At 35.6% G+C, this 13,281-nt stretch overlaps 1 non-coding gene across 1 annotated transcript; it reads right to left on the reverse strand.

Moving 5' to 3' along the window:
• Window positions 1-1,704: 1,704 nt before the first annotated feature.
• LOC115295046 lies at window positions 1,705-1,811 on the reverse strand. Its single transcript, XR_003910279.1, has one exon. It is a non-coding gene; the product is annotated as a U6 spliceosomal RNA (small nuclear RNA).
• Window positions 1,812-13,281: the final 11,470 nt, after the last annotated feature.

Below are 13,281 nucleotides of genomic sequence, written 5' to 3' on the forward strand. Positions count from 1 at the left end.
GGTAGTGGTGGAAAGCACATACGTTGTCTCTTTAGTTCATGTTGAGAGGTATTCAGGTTTAGAGGAATGATGTTCAGGAAATTATATCCAAAGAATTGCATCTGAGGGTGCTCATATGAACTGGAACATGATTTAGGTATGGAGACCTCAAACATTATACTGATTCTGTAAGGAGAGAACATTTAGGAGTCTTAGGATAAGTGACGTGACTATATTTTCATATGAAATGATGTCACTATGAAAATAAAGATTGGCAGATTATATATTTTAGTCACAATTATCTCTCTTCTTATGTAATGACTTTGACATTCTCCCCTTCAGGTGGTGGGATTTATATCTTATATCCCCTGCCCTTGACTCTGGGAAGACTGGACACAATAATGGAAATGACTACACGTGTCTATCGAGGCTTGGTAATCACAGTGGTGCAACTTTGGCCTTGCTGACTGGAACATTTGTGCTGGAATCCTAAATTGCTTTCTAAATCATCCAGTTTCAAAAGCCTTTCATGTTGTAAGGACACTCAGTGTAGTTCAGAAAGTGTGGCTACATGGGGAGACCCTAGGACGACATTGAAAGAATAAGATGTAAGCCATTCTTCAATTGCTTCTATGTACCTCCACCTTACCTGCTCTTACTTCATCAACAGCCACTATCAGTTATGACCTGATGAATTATCTCAACCAGAACTATGAATTGAGCCCCTTCTGAATTCCTGGTGCACAGAAACTGGGAGGTAAGAAAAGATTTGGGGCTAATTTTAGAGGACTAAGTGATTTTTTTTTTTTTTTTTTTTTTTTTTTTTTTTGCAGATGTAGGTAAACAAGAACCCTTAACAGGTTAATTTTTTATTTCAAAAATATTGGGTCTTATTTCTACAAGTTTTCATTCTTTTATTTATATTCTATTTCTTTCATTATGTTTGTGTTTTCTTTAGTTTCCTTGAGCATGTTTATAGCTATTTTAATGCCCACTGTCATGTTTCATCATTTCTGTCATCTGTATCAGTTTTTATTAACTGATTATTCTCTGGGATTTGAGTCACATTTTTCTACTTTGTGTAGTCAGTAAGTTTTTGGTTAGGTAGTGGACATTGTATGTTTTATTTTTGAGTTTTCCTTTTCCCTTTTTTGTCCTTTGAAGACTCTTGAAGTTTGTTTTGACTAGCAGTTTATTTGCAGATTAAATTATAAACCTTCAGAGGTCTCTCTTGAATGCCCCTGGTATTTAGTAATTTCTTTGCACTATGCATGATCAGAATTTAAACATCTCCTATCCCAACATATGACCATGTAGAATTTATTCAGTACCACTCTCTCCCCACCCAACCCAGTACTGGTTCTCTGCCTAGACCCTAGGAATTTTATTTTAGCCATCCCATGCTTGTTTAACAACAGAGTCAAAGGAAGCTTTATGAAAATCTACGGAACTTTTGGGCTGAGCTATCTTCTATCTTGTACTTCACCCCTCAAATTCCAGCCCCCTCTATGTGTCTGACTGAACACCTGAAGGCTGCTATTGTTTGTTTCTGATAGTTCTTCCTGTGTCACAGTATGGAAGGTGCCTCCAGAAGAAAGCTGGACTGATTATAATACTCCAGTTATATTCCTTCTCTTAGGAATCACAGTCCTGTGCTGCCTATTTTCCATTGTCTGAAAACACATGTTTCATATATTTTGTCCTATTTTCTCATTCTTTTTTTTTTTCTTTATAGAACGCTTCACCAATTTGCATGTCATCCTTGTGCAGGGGCCATCCTAATCTTCTCTAAATCATTCCAATATTATTATATATGCTGCCAAAGAGAGCACCTATATTCTCATTCTGTATTGTAAGAGGCCCAAATATTCCATTGTAATTGAAAGTGATAGTCTTAGGTCTACCTAATCCTAATTTTTAAGTGTCTAATTTATCACCCATTTATCTTCCTCTATGACGTGTTCTAATTTATTTGTAACTTTATCTTGCAATGTGGTAAATCGGCTTTGTCATCCTTCCAGTCTATCTAGTGTTTTCTTTAAAGACTGCATTTTCCAAGTGTACTGTTTTTGTTTTATTCCTGGCATTTCCTTTAAAGTTCCCGTGTTATTTTAAACATTTGATTTTGTTTCTTTACATTTTTTTAATTGAGAGAGAGGGAATGCAAGTGACCAAGGGTGAAGAGAGAGCCGGGGGGGGGGGGGGGGGGTGGAGAGAAGCAGGGCTCACAGAATCAGGGCTCATTTCACCACAAGTGGGGCTCGAGTTCACTCCATGAGGAACTCAAACTTATGAGCCAATCATGACTTGAACCAAAGTAATATGCTTAACAGACTAAGCCACTCAGGCGCTCTCTTTCTTTACAAGTTTTTATCATTAAATCCTCATCATCTTTAAATATTCAGCTGTTCTCTTGTTGTTTGTGTTATCTCATATTAGTGAATTCTCCTGTGCTTTGTATATTTTGCCTTTGGATGTGATTTCAGTAGTTGTTTTCCTGAAAAATCTGTTACACCTGTGTCTTAGATTAAGCTAGGTGAGTTGCCCTTATAGAATGTTTTGAGTTTGTTTTAGCCTGGGTCATGTGGACTGGTTAAAGACCAGATTTATAGTAGTTTCTCAGTTTGAGTTTAATTTTCTATATGGCTGATTTGATTTGGGGTCCCGTACTTATGCATGCATCATGCCTAGTTTTTTAATATCCCTTAATACTTTAAAAACTGTTTTTTGGTTTTTTTTAATTGCAGTCAAGATTTGGGTGGGACTGGTAATTTGCTTTTGGCAGTGCCCAGTCTGTGTCTATGCCAGTACGGGTAAAGTTTTGTTCCTGTTTTTGATGGGACAGCTATGACTGGGTTTCTCTTTTGTCTAGGCTCTCCGGTATGTAAGCAAGCAAACAAACAAACACAATTTGTTATTTATTAAATTTGTTATTTCTCTGTTCTTAATCAAGAACATATGACTCCCTTAAGTTCACTCCTAAAATAGGTGTCTAAACTTTAAATTATATGCCCATGCCCAACATATTTAATGTAGTGTTTGTGTGTTAGACTTAAGAAGGAAATCTTGTCATGTTACTTTAATATGATATCTTGAGCAGGAAACGTAACATGAATATGATCTTTCCTATTTGTCAAAGTAACTTACATCTGTGAATTCTGGTGGATAATCAACCAAATATGATTTTCTTTAGTTATGTAGGTAGTTTGATATGTCTTATTAGTAATACATTAAGTGATACTCTTGTTGATGATTCTGAAATTGTTGTGTTTTAATAGTTTAATCTTTTGCTGTCTACCAGAAATAACCCTAGGTGTCCTGGGGGAACATAAATAATGTGGCTCACCAGCCTCTCTGGCCACATAGGGCATTCTGCAGGACTGCAGACACTCAAGGGCTGGTTCCTTTAAATTCTAGTTGCCTTTTTAAAAGGACTAGCCTGCCCCCCCCAGCCCCGCCAGGTGCCCCAGGGCAAGGGAATCAGCTACTAGTCCCTCAGTATGATTCTCAGATCAATTCAGTTGCATTGTCTGGAGCCTGGGTTCCTGCCTTTACCCTGTCTCCATCTCTTGCTGTTCCCATGTGGTTCTCTATATTTTGGAGCACAGATGATGTTCAGTAAGTCCTCAGTTTTTCTTCAGTAGGAATTGCTCTATATGTAGGTTCCCATCTGGTGTGTTCGTGGAAGAGGTAAGTTCAGTCTTCCTGTATCGCCATCATAAACTCTCTCCAAGTCATTAAATTATGTATATACCCTCCTGTATTTCTAAAAAAATTCTATGAATTCTGTTAGAATTTCAAAAAGCCTCAAAAGAGATGATATTTAAATTATATTGTGGGCTATAATATTTATGGATAATATGTTTTGTTTCAATATAATATAGAAGTTAGTGGATTATCAGTTTTAAAAGATTGGTTATGAATTGGCCATTTTTGCGCCTGGATGATAGCTTCATAAGGGAATATTATACTATTCTCTTCACTTTTTAAAGGGTAAAAATTTCTCATTAAAAATGTTTTTTCAAATATTTTATATTTTTAAGCAATCATAAAATTATGGCATTTCCATGAATTTGCTACAATTAAAGATGTGTAATTTGAATTTAAAAATTTAGACTCACTATGTATTGGTAAAGTTGTGCTTTCTAAAGCAGAAAATTTCAAAATCGCATCTAAATAGAAAACAAATCTATTGAAAAGCTAGTACGACCTAAGCAGGAGCCTCATTACACAACAGGGCCTTATTATCAATTCCATTTATTGTTAATGACAGACACTTGGAGCGATGGTTCTAACAGAGGCTTAATTTGAAGACAAAACAGCAAACGTGTAAAGCCTTTTTTTTTTCCCCTTTTGTAGTAAGTTTCTCAATGTGATGTCTGAAAAAGTGCAAAGAATATTTTATTGTTGGGAACTAATTTGCACAGGAATATATCCTCTTTGAATCAACAATACTGGGAGATAATTGGGAGGGGGAAGGAAAAGATGTGGAATGTATGTTGAATGCTTTCCCAAATAAATGTAGCTAGGATGAAGTCCAGCTTACACTAATATTAAAGATACTATGTCATTAGATACCTTTGAATGCCTTTTGGCATGCAGTGTGAGGACCACAGCTGGGGCGTTTAGATTATTATGCATATATTTAATCAAACCATCCTCATATATGGTTAGTTGTCCTTTTTAAGACAAAAATGGTTTTCCTGAATGGCTTTATCTTTTTGGTATTTTTCAATCTCTTCAATCAGTTATTTTCCAGGCAGTATTAATCAAACAGAAAGATAGCATATTTGAAGCATGGATACTAACCTTCTAGAGACTCATTTGGACTAGGGAAAAAGCGTGATATTGTATTCTCATTTTCCTAAGATTCACTAGATTTTCTTGAGAGTAAGCTAAACTGCAGTCAAAAGAATCCTGCCTTTTCTAAAGCAGGCTGTTTGCACCCAGGGGAATTTTTATGTCCTTTGTGGTTGAAGGCACTTTTAATCTACTGTGAAACTAGTTTGAGTTATTAAAGATGATTGTAAACCTCAGCTATTGCTAAGGTCTATTCAGGTCTGTCCCTCAGAACATCTTAGTGTACACTAAGGGACATGAAGTCTGGATTCTTTTCTTTGATAGAGTATATTTCTACTACATCAAATACATCTCTGGCTCCTGGGTGAAGGAGTTACCCTGTATGTGTGTCTCATTAGTCTCATACCTTGTCCTCTAAAGGTCTTCCTTCTATATAGAAGAGGAAGAAGCATTAAATTTTCTTTTATTTAATGATAATCTTTATCAGTTGTATTTTGGAAACTAATAAACAACAATAAGCCTTTGGATATTAAAATACTTCTTATCTCTAACCAGAGATAAGATATGGCCTACTCTAATTCTAGATGGGAACCACTTAGCCTGAAGGTAATACATTTTTTTTTTCATTTCTTTCTGATAAGAAGTCCCTTCTCTTTGATTTATAGTTCTCATAAGGAAGGTAATATATTTCATGATTAATTTTAGCTCCAAATCATTTGCATATTGAATAAGAGATTTAGAAAAGACTGAGAAAATAACTGTGTACCTTTATTTACATTTAATTATATGATTTATGCATTCAACACATATATTTTATTATGGCTCTTTTTTTCAAATGAATCTTGTGGAAATATACTGGCAGAATAGCTACCCTTTTAGATCACTTTTTTGTATTCTAAATGTATATATAGAGACTTGTTTCTCCCTATGCCCCACTTCTAGACCTTACTGTCTACTTCAACCTCTGTAAAGTCAACTAATTAGCAAAGACTTTAGTTTTGCTTACATGCAATCTTACTTTCTCTTCTCTAGGGTCTATTTCATGTATCTCTGCAATTTGTGAGGTCCATAGGTAATTACTGGGGCTCATTCATGAACTACCCAAACTTCAGGGGCATTAACACCCTTGGTACCATCCTTAACCAGTGAGGACAGGAAGACATTGCATAAATGCCTTCTTTCTTGTCCCAAGGGAAGGCAGATCAGTAGGTATTGCCATATCAATATGGGCCATCTCTATAGGTAACTAACCCAATAATGCACAATATTGACTTTCCTCCTTTTCTGCTCCAAAGTGCTTTGTGCCCCACTCCCCAACATCTCAAAATAATCACAAATAATCCTTTGTCTCAGATTCTGCTAAAAAATGTTTTTAATCTGACACCATTTGCCTGAGGTCAAATCCTGACTCTGCTGCCTTGAAGTGTTAATAATTTCTCTGAGCCTCCATTTTCTTATATGAAAATAGGGATTATGTATACTACAAGTAATATAAGGATGAAAATTACATAATATATATAAATTATTTAGGACAGGTTTTGCTTTTAGTGAGTACTGTAGAAATGTGTGATTTTATTTTATTTTATTTTTTAAGAATTTGGACTTTCTTTAAAGTTTATTTATTTTGAAAGAGAGAGAGAATGTGTGCATGAGTGGGGAAGAGACAGAGAAAGAGGAAGAGAGAGAATCCCAAGCAGGCTTCATAGTGTCCCACACGGGACTTGATCTCACGAACTGTGAGATTATCACCTGATTTGAAACCAAGAGTCAGACTGTTAGTGAACTGAACCACCCAGGTGCCCCTCATGTAATTTTATTTTGTTCCATCTACATTATCTAATTTAAAAGTAACCATTTTAGAAATTCTACAAAGTCACGCAAAATATATGTGGCAGAATATATAATGACTTTATATACATTTTTTGTTTAATATAAATGCTATTTTATACACTTATTGGGTTACTGTCTTTCACAAAAAAATTTATTTTTATTAAAAATTTGTTATTGTCTGATTTTTCCCACTTCTTCCCTTTGAAAGATCTTTGCTAACCCAATTTATCCATAAACTAATGTATTTTGTTTTAAAGTCTTATTTGTATTGAATTATCCAAAAATGCAAGTTGTGAAAGCTTTTAATTTGAACTAAATTGTACTGGTCACTAAATTTACTAGATAATCAAAGTTCTGGGGTTTATGTAGCATTTAATTATAGCTTATCAAGATTGTGGATTTTAAAAATATTCTTATATGAAGAAAATTACAGGAAACATCAAAAGTTTGAGTTATGGAGGGGTGGTGCCTCGGTGGCTCTGTCAGTTAAGTGTCTGACTTTGGCTCAGGTCATGATCTCATGGTTCGTAGGTCCAAGCCCCACACTGGGCTTTGTGTGGACAGTGTAGAACCTGCTTGGGATTCTCTCTCTCTCCCTCCATTTCTCTCTCTCTGACTATTACCCACTTGTGTTTCCTCTCTCTCTAAAAATAAATAAACTTAAACTATAAAAAAAAGTTTGATGAAACTTAAGTTGATGACCTGTTATCCACTTATTGTGGTAGAAGAGTGAAAGTTATTAGATTTCTAATAAAGAGGTAGAGGGTATCCCTCTTGAATTTGTTGTCAACCTTAAAATTTACTGTGGGCCCTAAAATGGAGCAGAACTGGTGTTTACTAGGTCCAAGTCTAAACCTCAAGATATTCATGACATTTTCACTCTCTTTGGAAGCTCTGAGGATGTCATGTGAAATATATTTCTGTGCAAGGGAGAAAATACATGAAGTTCATCAGACCAGTCAGTCCTGTGTGCTACACCAGGCTGTCCTCAGGCATACTAGATGGTCCAGCCAAAATCAGCCTAATCCAGTACACTCAAACAGTACATCCAGAAAACCTTAGGAATAAGAGTAATAATAAATGTTATGGTCTTAAAGAAATTATGTAATTATTAAGGTTTATTGAGGTAAAATAGCAAAAAATAAACCTCACCTGTTTTAGGTGTGCAGATATGCATTTTGACCAACATACAGAACCACCACCATGATTATGATATATACTTTTTCTGTCTTCCTAAAGAATATAGACTATTTCTATCATCCATTTGTAATCAAACAACCCATCACCACCACTCCTTTAGTCCCTGGTAAATGGTGATCTAATTTCTATCCCCATAGTTTGGCCTTTCCTAAAATGTCTTATAGGAGCACCTGGGTGGTTCAGTCAGTTAAGTATCCAACTCAGTTTCGTCTCAGGTCATGATTTCACAGCTTTGTGGGTTTGAGATCCACATTGGGCTCTGCACTGACAGTACAGAACCTGCTTGGGATTTTCTGTCTATCTTTTCTCTGTCCCTCCTCTACTCATGCTGTTTCTGTGTCTCTCAAAATAAATAAATAAACATAAAAATTTTAATATCTTATAAATGGAATCATAAGACCTTTTTCCTTTTGAGTCTTTTCCTGAGTTCATTTAGGATACTTCTATTGGGACTCATTCATGTCATGGTGTGAATTACCCACATTCCTTTTTTATGCTAAGTGTTGTGTAGATATACAATGATGTGTTTAATCCTATAGGTAGTAGATGACTTTTTGTGTTATTTCCAGGTTTTCAAAATTGTGAATAAAAGGACCATAAACATTTGTTTACAGGCATTTGTATAGGTCTTTATCTTAATTTCTTTTGTATCTAGCATATGAATTTTTAGCTTTGCCCACCTGCCGGGACTTGTTTTTGTCAAGTCTTTTATTACTTGCTTTATTCTTTATTGTCGTTGTCATCATCTTCTTCTGCTTCTCCTTCTTCTCCTCCTCCTTCTGCTTTTCCTCCTTCTCCTTCTCCTTCCTCTTCTTCACATTTGATTAGATATGTGGTGGCATTTCACTGTGGTTTTAATTTCCATGTGCCTAATGACTGATGATAGTGAGCATCTTTACATGTGTTTATTTTAATCCAAATCTCCTTTGTAGTGAATTATCTTTTTCATATATGTTGCTCATTTTTATTATTTTTTTTTCTTTTCTTATTAGTGATTTTTCAAATTTCTTTGTGTATTCCGGTTACCGGGACTTTATTAAATGTGTTTGGCAAATATTGTTCTCTGACACTATTGCTTGCCTTTTCTTTTCTTTCCTTTTAAAATGCTGTTTGGGGGCACCTAGGTGCCTCAGTCAGTCGAGCATCTGACTCTTGATTTTGTCTCAAGTCAAATTTCCAGTGTTATGGGACTGAGCCACATATCAGGCTCTGAGTGGAGATTCTTTTTCTGCTTAAGATTCTCTCTTTCTCCTTTCCCCTCTCCATGATTTGTGTGTGCTCTCTTAGTCTCAAAAAAAAAATGTTTTGCAAAAAGCAGATTCTATATATGTTCTATATAAAAAAAATAATTGTTTATGTCAATATCAGGTTTCCTCCTGTTTTCTTCTAGGTAGAAGTTTTCAATTTTAACTTTTATATTTACATTGTTATTTTCCTTGCACAACGATGTATAATTGTTTCAAAGTACTTCTCTATTAAATAACAGTTCCCACTTTGTCAAAACGACTTCTTTATATGCATGTGGGTCTATTTCTGTATATTTCATTGTGTTACATTGATATGTGACTCTCATTGTACTGGTACCATACTATGTGATTATTGTAGCTGTATAGAGAAAAAATTTGGTAGTGTAAGTCTTCCAACTTTGTTTTCATTTTTCAAAATAGTTTGGCAATTTTTGATTTCCTGCTTTTCCGTATAAATTTAGGTCAGCTTGTAGATTAAAAGTAGCCTTATAAATTTCTCTGAGATTGTGTATAATTTGTAGATCAATTTGAAACAAAATTGCATCTTGACAATTTTAAGTCTTCCAATTAATGAACATGAGATATCGCTCCATTTACTAAGATCTTCTTTGATATTTAGAGACAATGAGGCATATTTTTTTTATTGCACAAAGTAATCCCATGTGGTTTTTTTTTGAGATTTAGTCTTCTATTATATTTTTACTGGTATTATAAATGATATAATTTTAAAATTTATTTTTTTAAATTGCAGGTATGTTTAAAGATAATTGTTTTCATTTTATTTTATTTTTATAGTGTATTGTCAAGTCAGTTTCCATATAATACAATCAGTGCTCATCCCAACAAAAGCCCTCCTTCATGCCCATAACACCATTTCCCTTCTCCCCCATATCCATCAAACCTCTTTGTTCTCGGTACTTAAGAGTCTGTTATGGTTTGCCTCCCTCCCTCTCCTTAACTATTTTTCCCCTTGTCCTCCCCACTCCACATATGAGTAAAAACATATGGTATCTGTCCTTCACTGCCTCACTTATTTACTTGGCATAACATACTTGAGTTCCACCCATGTTGCTATAAATGGCCAGATTTCATTCTATCTCATTGCCATGTAGTATTCCATTGAATATATAAACCATATCTTCTTGATCCATTCGTCAGTTGGTGGACAGTTAGGCTCTTTCCATGATTTGGCTATTGTTGAAAGTGCTGATATGACCATTGGGGTACATGTGCTCCTATGCATCAGCACTTCTGTTTCCCTTGGGTAAATCCCTAGCAGGGCTATTGCTGGGTCATAGAGGAGTTCTATCATTTTTTGAGGAACCTCCACACTGTTTTTTAGAGCAGCTACACCAGTTTACATTCCCACCAACAGTGTAGGAGGGGGCCCCTGTCTCCAAACCCTCGCCAGCATCTGTAGTCTCCTGATTTATTTTAGTCACTCTGACTGGCATGAAATGGTATCTCATTGTGGTTTTGATTTATATTTCCCTGATGATGAGTGATGCTGAGCATCCTTTCATGTGTCTATTGGCCATCTGTATGTCCTCTTTGGAGAAGTGTCTGTTCATGTCTGTCTGCTCATTTCTTAACTGGATTATTCTTTTTTTTGGTGTGGAGTTTGGTGAGTTCCTTATATATTTTGGATATTAGCCCTTTATCAGATATGTCATTTGCAACTATCTTTTCCTATTCTGTTGGTTACCTATTAGTTTTCTTCATTGTTTCTTTTGCCGTACAGAAGCTTTTAATCTTGATTAGGTCCCAATAGTTCATTTTTGCACTTGATTCCCTTGCCTTTGGAGTGACTGTCAAGTAGGAAATTGCTGCAGTTGAGGTCAAGGAGGCTGTTTACTGTTTTGTCCTCGAGGGTTTTGATGGTTTCCTGTCTTACATTCAGATCTTTCAGCCATTTTGATTTTATTTTTGTGTATGGTTGCATGTTGCTCTCCAGTTCTCGCAGCACCACCTGCTAAAGAGGCAGTCTTTTTTCCATCAGATACTCTTTCCTGCTTTGTCAAAGATTACTTAGCCATCCATTTGTGGGTTCTCTATTCTATTCCATTGGTCTTTGTGTCTGTTTTTGTGCCAATACCATTTGTCCTGATGATGACAGCTTTGTAGTAGAGGCTAATGTCTGGGATTGTGATGCCTCCCATTTTGGTTTTCTTCTTCAGTATCACTTTGGCTATTCGAGGTCTTTTGTGGTTCCATACGGATGTGAGTATAGTTTGTTCAAGCTTTGTGAAGAATGCTGGTGCAATTTTGATGGGGATTGCATTGAATGTGTAGATTGCTTTGGTTAATAATGACATTTTCACAATGTTGATTCTTCTGATCCATGAACAGGGAATGTTTTTCCATTTCTTCGTGTCTTCTTCAGTTTCTTTCATAAGTTTTCTATAGTTTTCTTCATACAGGTCTTTTACATCTTTTGTTAGGTTTATTCCTAGGTATTTTATGGTTTTTTTTTTTTTTTTGCAATTGTGAATGGGATCAGTTTCTTGATTTCTCTTTCTGTTGCTTAATTATTGGTGTAGAAAAATGCAACTGATTTCTGTACATTGATTTTGTACCCCACGACTTTGCTCTATTCATGGATCACTTCTAGTAAGCTTCTGGTGGAATCGGTCAGGTTTTCCATGTAGAGTACCATGTCTTCTGACAAAAAGTGAAAGTTTGACTTCATCTTTGCCAATTCTGATGCTTTTTATTTCTTTTTGTTGTCTGATTTGCTGATGCTAGGACTTCCAGCACTATGTTAAACAACAGTGGTGAGAGTAGACACCCCTGTCATGTTCCTGATTTCAGGGGGAAAGCTCTCAGTTTTTCCCTATTGAGGATGATATTAGCTGTGGGCTTCTTATAAATGGCTTTTATGATGCTTAAGTAAATTCCTTCTATCTCCACTTTCTCAAAAGTTTTTATTAAGAAAGTATGCTGTGTTTTGTTAAATGCTTTTTCTGCATCTATCGACAGGATCATATGATTTTTATCTTTTCTTTTGTTAACATGATGTATCAGATTGATTGATTTGTGAATATTGAACCAGTCCTGTAACCCAAGAATGAATCCCACTTGATCATGGTGGATAATTCTATTTATATGCTGTTGAATTTGATTTCCTAGTATCTTGTTGAGGATTTTTGCATCTATCTATATTCATCAGGGATATCGGTCTGTAGTTCCTTTTTTTGCTGAGTTTCTGTCTGGTTTGGGAATCAAAGTGATACTGGCCTCATAGAATGAGTCCGGAAGTTTTTCCTCCCTTTCTATTTTTTGTAATAGCTTGAGATAAATGGGTATTAACTCTGATTTAAATGGGTATTTAAATGGGTATTAACTCTGATTTAAATGGAATTTCCCAGCGATACTATCTGGCTGAGGGCTCTTATTTCTTGGGAGATTTTGGTAACTAATTAAATTTCTTCATTAGTTATGGGTCTGTTCAGATTTTCTTTTTTTTCCCTTTTGAGTTTGGTAGAGTGTGTGTGTGTTGAGAAATATGTCCATTTCTTCTAGGTTGTCCAGTTTGTTGTCATATAATTTTTCATAGTATTCCCTGAGGATTGCTTGTATTTCTGAGGGATTGGTGTAATAAATCCATTTTTATTCATGATTTTGTCTATTTGGGTGCTTTCTCTTTCTTTTTGAGAAGCTTGGTTAGAGGTTTATCAATTTTGTTTATTTTCTCCAAAAAACAACTCTTGGGTTTATTTATCTGTTCAACTGATTTTTTAAAAAATAGTTTATTGTCAAATTGGTTTACATACAACACCCAGTGCTCTTCCCCATAAGTGCCCTCCACCATCACCACTACCTCTTTTCCCTCCTCCTCCTTCCCCTTCAACTCTCAGTTCATTTTTAGCATTCAATAGTCTCTCAAGTTTTGCATCCCTCTCTCTCCCTAACTCTCTTTCCCTCTTCCCCTCCCCCTGGTCCTCCATTAGGTTTCTCCTGTTTTCCTGTTAGACCTATGAGTGCAAACATGGTTTCTGTCCTTCTCTGCCTGACTTATTTCGCTTAGCATGACACCCTCAAGGTCCATCCACCTTCCTACGGATGGCCATATTTCATTCTTTCTCATTGCCATGTAGTACTCCATTGTGTATCTATACCACATCTTCTTGATCCATTCATCAGGTGATGGACATTTAGGCTCTTTCCATGATTTGGCTATTGTTGACATTGCTGCTGTGAACATTGGGGTACATGTGCTCCTATG

The sequence above is a fragment of the Suricata suricatta genome, chromosome 6, assembly GCF_006229205.1.
Source record: "Suricata suricatta isolate VVHF042 chromosome 6, meerkat_22Aug2017_6uvM2_HiC, whole genome shotgun sequence".
In the NCBI taxonomy this organism is placed as follows: domain Eukaryota; kingdom Metazoa; phylum Chordata; class Mammalia; order Carnivora; family Herpestidae; genus Suricata; species Suricata suricatta.